The sequence below is a fragment of the Mauremys reevesii genome, linkage group 5 (genome assembly GCF_016161935.1).
Source record: "Mauremys reevesii isolate NIE-2019 linkage group 5, ASM1616193v1, whole genome shotgun sequence".
NCBI lineage: Eukaryota > Metazoa > Chordata > Testudines > Geoemydidae > Mauremys > Mauremys reevesii.
The window spans coordinates 78,278,465-78,289,409 of NC_052627.1; positions in this window are offsets into that span (position 1 = coordinate 78,278,465).

Genomic DNA, 10,945 nt, shown 5'->3' on the forward strand with positions numbered 1-10,945 from the left:
GTGGGGGAGGAGCCACTGCATTCCTTGGTATGCGCATGATGGTTACAGCTGCAAGGACTCTGACAAGAGCATCTACCTTCATCTGCTGCACCACTAGACACTGCACCATGCCCTAAGCACACACTGCCTTCCATGATTGACTTGCCACCTGTGTTTCAAGCTCTGTCAGATTCACTGAAGGTGGGATTAATGTTCAGTCAATATTTGGTGCAAACTGAAGGGGTGGCCCCCAGAGCATTGCTGAGGCAGGCCATAGTGCATAGATCCCTGGCTAGCCTAATTAGTCTGATGTGTCCTTAATATGTAGAGCGAGCCCCTCACTCCTCTGCCCGGTTCTGATTGAAATGAAACGCAAAGTACAAGAGAGGAAAGACACTAAAAGGCATAGCTAGCTCCAGCCTGTGATGTATCATTTTAATAAAATTTCAGGCCCCAGAACAAACACAGGAGCTTGTACTTGTGTCTCAGTACATGGGCTGCAAACATTTAAAAACAAAGACATTTCGTCTGGAGTCTGATGGTACACCGGAGAAATTCATACTGAGAGCTAAAATTCCATCTTCTCGAGGGGAGAAGCACAATTCTTAGTGGAGCTGAGGCTAAGGAGCCTTCCTGAACAAGGCAGCTCCTCTCTGGAATCCCAGAGCCTCAAACCCAACTTGCACTGGTCTTAAGGTACCCAGTGCTTTACACTTTGCAACATGTCTAGGTGTAAAAAGTCTGGGGAAGCTGCCTCTAGCTCAGTTCTTTGAAACCCAGCCCAGCATTCCTTAGGGTGCTCAGCTGTCCTGATTTTATAGGGACAGTCCCAATGTTTGGATCTTGTTCTTATATAGGCTCCTATTACCCCCCACCCCATCCTGATTTTTCACACTTGCTGTCTGGTCACCCTATGCTCACTACAACAATAGTCAAAGGTGGGCAGGGTCAGGCCCGGAAGCTGCACTGCTGCCACTAGCCAAGGGGATGGCAATATTTGACATAAGCCTGTATCTGTCACATAATACAGTGGTTTTCAACCTTTTTTAGGCTCTGTGCCCCTTTCCAAATAATGTAGTGTAGCACCTACCTCCAGCTGAGATAGGTGGGGGAGGGGAGGGGCCCACAGTTCCCCCCCATGTCAGCTTTCCATTTAGCAACAGCTTCTAGAGGTTTTCAAACTGTCAATCATTCTCCCCCCCGCCCCCCACGGAGAAACATTGGCGGGGGTGGGTGAGGGGCAATGACAGGCAGCTCAGGAAGGGCACATCATCTCCCCTGCCTGCCTCACCTCAGCAGGCCACCCAGCCTGGCTGGGTTTGGGGGGTGCGGGGGTGGGGCAACCAAACTCAAGGGGGTGGGGGGACTCCGAGCCCTTTTTGAGCTGAGCCCCCCCCCTTAAATAAAAATTGTGGTTGTGCTCCCCTCCCCACCCCCACAGACTGGGTGGCCTGCTGAGCTGAGGCAGGGAATGGAGCTGGCATGCACTCCCCAAGCCGTGCCTGACCTCGCAGCCCCCCGCACAGTTTGAAAATCGCTATACTAAATACAATGTGTTGGCCGCTAGTACAGGATTTTTCTCATGTACCCCTACAGGTACCTCCATTTGAAAACCACTGACCTAGCACATCACCCACACTATGCGCATCTAAGGCTACATAATTAATAAAGTCTTTTCTGAAATCCTAACCAGGTTTTTGCACCATAATGCCTGATAGCTCATCTTCAGCACCACTGTGATCTTACAACCACTGTGTATGGCTCCAGCAGCACGAGTGTTACTCTAGCATCCCCTAGTGGTACAGAAACTTTGGGCAAGGAACTCAAAAAGGACTAGCTGGTAGCAAATCAGCCTTGTCTGCATGTCTCTCCCCATTGTTTGAAGAATTCTCATTATCCTCCATTTTAACAGCTTAGCACTGCCCACAGAGTTTCACAAATAAAGGCAATTACTGCTGCTTCATGCTCCAGCTCACTGATGCCTGGCCCTTGCAAAATAAATCACTCCCTTAAGATTTCCCTTCACCTCAAACACAATTTTTTGTCAATGTTCCTCTCGCCTGGCAAATCAGAATGGACCTTGCTGCCAAGAGCTGTTTTCTGGTCAGCTGAGTGCAGCAGCCCCAGCACCACCGCCTCCTAATGCTTTTTGAACTACTGCTGGTTTCTCTTTAACTTGTCAGCCCATCAGCCCCGCAGAGAGGCTGAGAGCTAATGCCGACTTTAGCCCCAAAGCCACTTTTTTTTATTTTAAATGCATACAGAAGAGATGCTGCAGTGTCAGCCCTAAAGCCCAACATCTCCTAGCCACAGCCAGATTGGGGCACCACTGGCCCTGCTAACATGCTTCGAGCCTGACCTGGAAGGACCATTTCTAAGGGAGGATAGGTCATTTCCCATACACAGTCGCTCCGTGGGGTTCTCACATGAGGGGGCTGGTTGTACTGTGCACATCTGCCTACCAGCAGCCAAACTGAGAAACTGGGAAGTTTGTCACAGGTCACTGACCCACCATCAGCCACTAACTACTCTGCACCATGTCAGAAGAGGCACTTATAGTCCAATTATTTTGTAAGTTGACCAGGCTTCATTTTACTGCATACAATATTTTTACCCCTCTGGACCTGAGCTTTTGTACACGTGCAACCCCTGCAGCCTGAGCTTTATCGGAACTGTTGACCTACGCGTCGGCTTTCCTGAATCCGATTACTAATCCCAGCTGTCATTCAGCTGCTGTGGCAGGTATCAGTTTGCGGCTGAAGAAGGGGTTTGGATTACAATTGTCCTGCACAGGCACTAGCCCTCAAGGAAAACCAGTTGTGCTGACAACTTGTGCACTGTCTAAGAAGGGGTGCTACTGGCCAGAGCTGTCATCATCCTTAGTGTTTTATCCAGCGTGGCTAAAACATGCTAGATCTGCATCAGCTTTTATGCCACAGATATGATCTCAGCTATCTTTTCTTATTTTAGTTAGACGGGACCTGCTTTGTGGCCATTAGCCCTAACCCACCCACTGGGTGTCAAGAATGGCCTTGAACATACCTACTGACAGCCATGCCATACCCAACTTTGATCGATTGTTTTTTCAGCTAGCTAGTCTCAAACCTAACACTTGGTCACCTCTTCTGAGAGCTAGAGCAAGCAGCTGCACTAGCTGAGCTGCTGCAAATACTGTGGTTTCCTCTGCTGAAAGGCTACTTTGTAGTTTCATTCCTCCATGAATCAAGGCAGCTGGCCCTATAAATCCTGATTTCCCCCTAAGTGAGCAAAAGCCCAGCAGCAGCATGAGGAAGAGAACGGGCTCTCTGTCTTTCCAGTGGCAAAAGCAATCCAGCGACACGCAGTGCTGTGCTAGGTCAGGCCTTCACCCTCTGCTAAGTTAAATGCTGAGTCCTTCAGCAGCTATTAACGGTATTTCCCCCTGCCTATATTACAACAGCAACAAGATGCTAAAGGAGCATCACTAATTGGCTGCTGTTGCACTTCTTCACTGGCTGGAGAAACTTTGACCTCATGCTTTGCAATGCAGCTAATGGCTTCTTATTGCTATGGCATTACAGCACTACACAATTTTACAGTTACTTTGAAAAAGCTGGTTCTGCCACTGTTGAAAAAAGTAATATATATATACAGAGAGAGCGAGAGAGAAGCTCCAGAAGAACGCAGTTAAACTGTCTATATCCAAATGTCCCAACACTGCACTATGGTTGCTTAACATCAGCGCGCTACTAATTAATATGCCTGACATAACAGTGCACTACAAGGCCCATAAAATCTCCAACAGTAGGGGAGTGAAATGATTATAACATTTATTCATCTTTGCAGTAACACCAGTCTACAGTTTGGGCACTGTCATCTTTTCAAAGCACAGAAGAAGCTGTGCTGTAGCTGAACAGCTGTTGCTTACTGAAGCAATAATTAGCAATGAGCTAGAGTTAAAATACAGGCTACCTGCACAGCAGCTGCAGTACCTGCTCAATAGCCGGAACAAGGGAGGCTGGGGGCTTTGTAGCCAGCGTCAACTGCTGTTTAATAAAAATACACAATGAAAATTTAAAAAAAAAAAAACGTTTAAATCCCTCCCATTCTGTAATGCCAGCATCTGCAACGCTTCGCCCTGCGGAACAGCAAATAGACATGCCTAGGCCTGTCCAACCCAGTTTGAAGCCAGGCTGCAGAATTAGGCTCAGATGCTCTTGTAAACGCTTTAGGGTGGACACCATCTTTTACTTATCTGTGTACAGCTGGGCTTCTAGGTGCTACTGCAAGACAATCAATTACTAATAAGCCAGTGAGCCGCATGCCTCATCATCACAGTGCCCAACGTACAGGGTTACTTTCTAAGCCTCATCAAGCTGTCCCCTGCTTTAACATTTCAGCCAGAGCTATCATATTAAACCTGAGGGATTCTGGCTAAGCCGTTATCAGCTTGCGGTTTCTAGCTAAAACCATCAATGCAGCCACGTTTTATTTTTATTGGCATTACATGCCTCATATTCTCCTGTATCATGCTAGCCTTGAAAACCCAAATAGAGTCATGGTGAATGCGACCCAGGAAGTGAAACTGATCAAAGTCCAGTTTCGCTGGCTGAGCTCAGTGAAATGGACAAGCTGGATAAATGGGAAACAACACATTTGATTTTTCTTTTGAGAGGCTTTCAGTTCCAATCAACTGATGATGAGAACTCAGTGTCCTTTCAGTAACCTTTAGCAAGCAGAATGCTGCACCTGTGGAAGTTCGGTTGTTTTTTTTAAGCTAAGCACACTGCTATTTACATAAAAGTAAACAAAAACAAGACACTGCAGGCTGCACCTTCCCTTTCTATTAAGGCACACCCCATGCGGTGTTGTGAGGCACAAGACCAAATGACGTCAACCATCCAAGAAATGCAGTAACACTAGGATGGGCTGTTATTAAAGAGAAGCCTAAAATAGCTTAAAAAATAAGCAATTTCTATTGACGTGCATGAAACAAAGACCCAATGAGGAAGCACCATTTGTTTTTCAGAATTTGATTCCCTTTCTCAGTCAAAACAAACTATCTTTAAACACAATGCTAAGGATGTGAGACAAGCTGACAACTGAAAGGCAATACAGAGCTGACAACCTATAGTTAAGTCATGCTGGTGTGCTTCGATCTCACAGCCTGCACATTACATCAAATCACGCCAGACCAGTGGAACATACACAGGGCAGGCATAAGGGCTTTTCTACATACAGAAGAGGTATTGCTTTAATGATACCAGTGTGACTGCAGTTACCGGTATACTGGTATAGCTACACTTGTAGCCCAGCCCAGGTCAGGGCACCTATTACAGAAGTGTTTCTCAGCCTAGGGTATTTTTTTCTAGGGTTGGCTGGGCGGTTATGGAGGTGGATGGAGCTGTTCTGGTGCCTAATCATGTGGTGGGAGGGCACTGGTGCTTAACCAACTGGTCCTACTCAGGCTCTGGACCTGGATCCACACCCTGAGCCGGTCCCTGGGTACACTGGCCAGCCTCCAGCTGATGCTCCTGGCGTTTTTCTGGTGAGGGCTGCACTGGGGCTTTGCGGGTGTCCTGACCACCTCCCTCTGGGGGACAGTGGACAGGGCATGCTCTGCCTTCGCAATCAGGTCCATGCCTTCTGCTGTCAGGCCCTGCAGAGCCTCCTTTATGGTGCAGGTAGTCCAGCATGGAGCACACTGGTGCCTGCCTTCCTCCACCACCTCCAAGGGCTCTGATAGGAGCGGCAGCTCTTCTATGTCCACCCAGGAGGTCTCCAAGACCTTGTCCTAGCTGCTGGTCTTTTACCAGGCCGTCCTCAGCATAGACACTGACACCATGGGTGCTTCGTGGCTGGAGCACCCACGGAAAAAAAAAAAGGGTGTTCAGCAGACACCCGTCAATCAGCTGCTCAGCCAGCCCTGCCAATCAGCTGTTTGGAGGCAGGTAGGAGGGTCTAGGGGAGGTGACAGCGCAGGGGTGGGAACAAGCAGCGCAAGGGCGGCATGCACTCAAGGGAGGGGGCAGAGCTGGCGGGGAGAGTGGTGCGAGGGTGGGGAAGGGGCAGAAGGGTGGGGGCAGGGCCTTGGGCAGAGCAGGGAGTGGAATGGAAAGAAGAAAGTTGGCACCTGTGGGTCGTGGTGGCCACCAAGGAGGCGGCCTTCCTCACAGCGCCCTTGCTACACACACCCATCTCAATGTGCAAGTGGCAGCAGCCTTCTCAGTGCGTCGGAGGCTGGCACCACAAGGATCAGAGGCCTCCTGGATTATGCTCCGGGGGGACTGGGTGGATCATCCGGTACCCGGGCTCTCCACTCCTCATGTCCAGTCACATGCTTGAGTAGGTCCTGCACCAGGGTGCTCCCCGCCCACCCCTTACTCCAGCCCTGACCATCAGGCCCATGCCCTGTGAGCCTCTCCAGCTACCCCCATACACCATCGGAGCTGGCTGTGAGACATGCCTGGTTGAGCCCACCTGCCCCACACCGATCCATTTCCAAACCGCAAACAACTGTAGATGCTTATGCTCCAACTCTTCATTGCCTCACCTTTGTGTTCCACCCCGACACCAAGTGATGGGACCTCCTACCACCCAAAGAACCCTGGTGAACTGGTCCCTATTCCACCATGGGCCCACAACCCACCAGGAATATTAGTTGGTGGTGCCTTCCTGGAGCTGTGAAGATGGAGGTGTACCTGGTACTGTTCATGACTTCCCTGACCCCTGCCCCTTCTGCAGCAAGAGGGAGACCCTGTGCACAATTACATTGTGTGCAACAGGTTGCAACCCCTCTTCGGCTCCTCCTGCTGAACTTCTCCCCATTCCACCTGATTTATGCAAAGCCCAGCTGTACCCCCACAAAGTCACAAGACCTCCTCATCAGCCGCCGTCTGGTACTGGCCAAGGTGGCCATCCACCATACCAGGAGGAAGAATTTGGAATAGGGAATGAGGGAGAGGTGGGTAACTGGGAGGGGTGGGGGCTATTTCGGATTCTCCCTCAAGTCATGGCTCCAGACAGAGGTCCTCTGGGCCACTTACACTGGTTCTCTAGATGGCTTTGGGGAGCAGTGGATGCTGTCCAGGTTCTCTGCTCAGTGTACCTCCCTGGATCCCTGATTTTATACCCAGGACCCTCACACCCACCACTGTTTTTGCATTTGTTGTCCCCTGTGCTTATTTGTTGCCTGGGTCCAGTTGCGCCTCCACTTAGCCTAGGGGAGAAGGGCATTCTATGTGGGCAGGTTTATGCTCACCCACTCCAGTGCTTCAATAGGAAAGCCACCCATCTTCAGTCCCTATTCACACAGTAGCTTGCCATGGGAACAGTTCATCTGGCCAGCACTGCAAGCATCAGACACTGCCCCCTTGGCATTTTATCATGGCCCTTATGGGGGAGCAGGAGCAGTCCTTAGGGAGCAGCCCATGGACCCAAGCTTGTCCCTCTCCAGGAAGCATTAGTTATGAATGTTTCTGGCCAAAAAATGTCCTTTTTCCCCTTTAATGGGCACTGTCCTGGACCTTTCAATATTTTTCCTAAGCTCTTGAAGTGTTGGTACTTCAGCCACCTATAAAGTGATGTTATGGTCACTATTACACCAATGCCTGCATCTAGTTTGAAGTTTATTTAATTACTTCTGGGGGGAGTCTGTGCCAAAAAATTAAAAACTCTGCACACAATATTTTAAAATTCTTCAAGTTTATTTGTCAATAAATAACTGCAGAGGCTCCAGCGTGGCAGTGGGGAGCACAGGCCACTGGCTGCATGACAGTGGGTGAGCACCTTGCAGCCCCCCCCCCCACCTTCTCCAGGACATGGACTCAGTGGTAAGGCTGCACTCAATCCTGACACAGCACAAGGGAGGACCCTACCACGCTGCACCAGATGCACCAGGTGTGGGGCAGGCAGTCTCAACCAGGCAGGATTCAAGTGTGGAGGGGCTCAATGTAGGGGGTCTCCAGGTGTGGGGGGGTCAGAGGATTGTGTGTGGGACAATCTGGGTGCAGTCAGCGCAGTGGGGGGGTGGGGGTCTAGGTATGAGGGGAGCTGGATGCATACAGGCTTGTTGGGGTGGATTCCAGGTGCTGGGACAATGGGACTCAGTGGTGGCAGATGCAAGAACAAGGAGCAATGTTGCAGTGGGGGAGGTCTAGGTTGGATATTAGGAAAAACAATTTCGCTAGGAGGGTGGTGAAGCACTGGAATGGGTTACCTAGGGAGGTGGTGGAATCTCCTTCCTTAGAGGTTTTAACGCCCGCCTTGACAAAGCCCTGGCAGGGATGATTTTGTTGGGGATTGGTCCTGCTTTGAGGACAGGGGCATTGGACTAGACGACCTCCTGAGGTCTATTCCAACCCTAATCTTCTATGACTGTGCAGGGGCTTCCAAGTGAAAGTGGTTGGGGCTCAGTGGCGGGCTCTCAGCAGGGTGGATCTGGGAGCTGGGGGAGTGGGGCTCATCAGGGTGGGGGTTTGCGTGCAGGAAGTTCAGTGGGGGGTCATCTGGGTGCAGGGGTAGAGGTCTGGAGGCAGGGGGACTCCAGATGCAGGAGCTGAGGTCCAGTGGGGTGGGGTTCAGGTATGAAGGGCTAGGGGTGAGGCTTGGAACAGGTATCTGGGTATGGGAGGTCCAGATGCACAGGAATTGGGCAGCTAGGAGAACAGCTTCCTATACCGTGACCCCTCCCCTGGCAGCTGAGGAGCAATGTGGGCAGGAAGCTTCCTGCAGCTGGGGGAGGTTTATAGGGGTGGGTCTGACACCTCAGCCACTCCTTCCAGGGGAAGAGGAAGTCCCATCCTCTCCTGCCTCTAACCCAGCGGGGACGAGCGGTGTCCCCAGCCCTGCAGTGATTTACCTCTCCTTCGACTGCTCCAGGTGCCTGAAACCATGTACCTGTGCAGCTAGGGAGTGATGTATGAATGCTCTTGCAGCTGCCCTGCCAGAAATCTGTGGAGGATATGAATTCTGCGCCTCCGTAGTGGTGCAGAATTCCCCCAGGCCTACTATTTTATACTTTCCTATGGAGATCATGATGATCTATGTCACCACCTAAGGCTCTAAGGTAAGTAATCTCAGTAGTTTTTGAGTCTTCTCCTTGAAAGACAGCTGCTACCATGCTTTCAGACTTGTGGTGTCCTGTGCTGGGGATATTTGCTGTGAGGTGATTTGCCCCACTATGGGTGTTCTTTCATGCTCATGTATTCCTTTTCTTTACCCCATGTTACCCTAGCCCTAGCCTGTGCTTGGCCTGGGGGGTGTTGTTTCAGGGCTTCCTGAGGTATTTTCCTCTCCATGTCTATGGCTTCTCAAGTGGACTCCTCTTCAAAGTTATTTCAGAGAAAAACCTGTTGCTTCTTTATGTATTGACTTTTGAGGACTATGTTCTTGGCTATCTCCAGTGTAAGGTTAGGGTCATTCTGGAGTCTTTCCAATAGGCAGCTGGCCCTCAGCCTTGCACCCGAGCCTGTGTCTGACAATTTCTTTGCTCATATCTCCCTAGCCATGGTGTTGGATTAGATTGTACAGGGCTGTTAGGAAATCAGTGACTGACTCACCCTTCTCTTGCTTGCATACATCAAATTGTGCCCGCTCCGAAATCACATTGTGGTGTGGCATGAAATATTTATCCAGTTCTTCTTTAATTGTATTGAACTGTTTCATCTATGCAGTTGTGAGGCCTTCTGGTAAGGACAATGGCCTCAGCACAGGCCCCCTTGTACAGACCACAGGATGCACTGTTTCCTCCTGATTGCTGATGTAAACCAAGAACCTGATGGAACCTCTGGACCATTCTTACCCCGAGTGGCCATCCCTCTGGCTGCTGGAAATCAAATTCTGCTGGCGGTGGGCTATGGAAAAAGGCTGTGTCTGACCCAGCCTTTTTCCACTGTTCTACCAGGCTGTAGATTCCCACGATCACCACCTCCTTGTCTTAGGTACCACCAGGTGGAGTAAGGTGGTGCAGCCCTTTCAGGAAGCAAATTGGTGTTGCTGTAGGCCTAGCCTTAGCACCAGCATCCCTTTCTTTCCCATCCTCACTCCCTGCTTCAGGCTGGACCCACCAGCGCAGTGCTCTGTGGGCTCTCTGTGTCTGCACTGCTGCTAGGTCTGTGCAGCTTTTGGGGTGTTCTGGCTGGGCTGAAGAGCTTGCTTGTTGGTTTTCCTTTGCCCCTTTTTGCCAGGGTATTCTGTGATCTAGTGGATGTTTAGTCAATCCCAGTATCACATCATGTAGAGATTAGAGACCTATCTCATTGTGGGTGGGGTAAATGGAAGACTATTTCCTGTTTACACAGACTCTTACCTCCTTGCTCAATACCCTCTACTGGCAAAAACATTACTTCCCAAGAGGTCTATGCACAGCTCTACTCGGCCACCCAGCAATCACAGCCTTAGGTATACAGTAGAACCTCCGAGTTATGAACACCCCAGGAATGGAGGTTGTTCGTCACTCTGAAATGTTCATAACTGAACAAAACGTTATGATTGTTCTTTCAAAAGTGTACAGCTGAACATTGACTTAATACAGCTTTGAAACTTTACTATGCAGAAGAAAAATGCGGCTTTCTTTTTTTTAGCAGTTTATGTTTAACACAATATTGTACTGTATTTGCTTTTTTTTTTTTCCTTCCTCTGCTGTGGCCTGACTGCATACTTCCAGTTCCACATGAGGGGTGTGATTCACCAGTCAGTTTGTAACTCTGATGTTCATAACTCTGAGGTTCTACTGTAACTACTTTACAAAGGAAGGTAAATATCATTATTTCCCATAAGGAAACAGGCACAGAGGTGGGATGGCGTGCACAAATTCACACAGCAAGTCAGATGCAAAGCCAAGAACTGAAGCTAGCTCTCTGGATTCTCAGTGCTCCAATCGCTGACGAGGCTGCCGTAACGGATGACCCCCCCTCAGCAGGGGTCAAAAAAGCAAGGGCACAGACTGTATGGCCCTGATTCCGATCTCACCCTGGAATAAATCTGA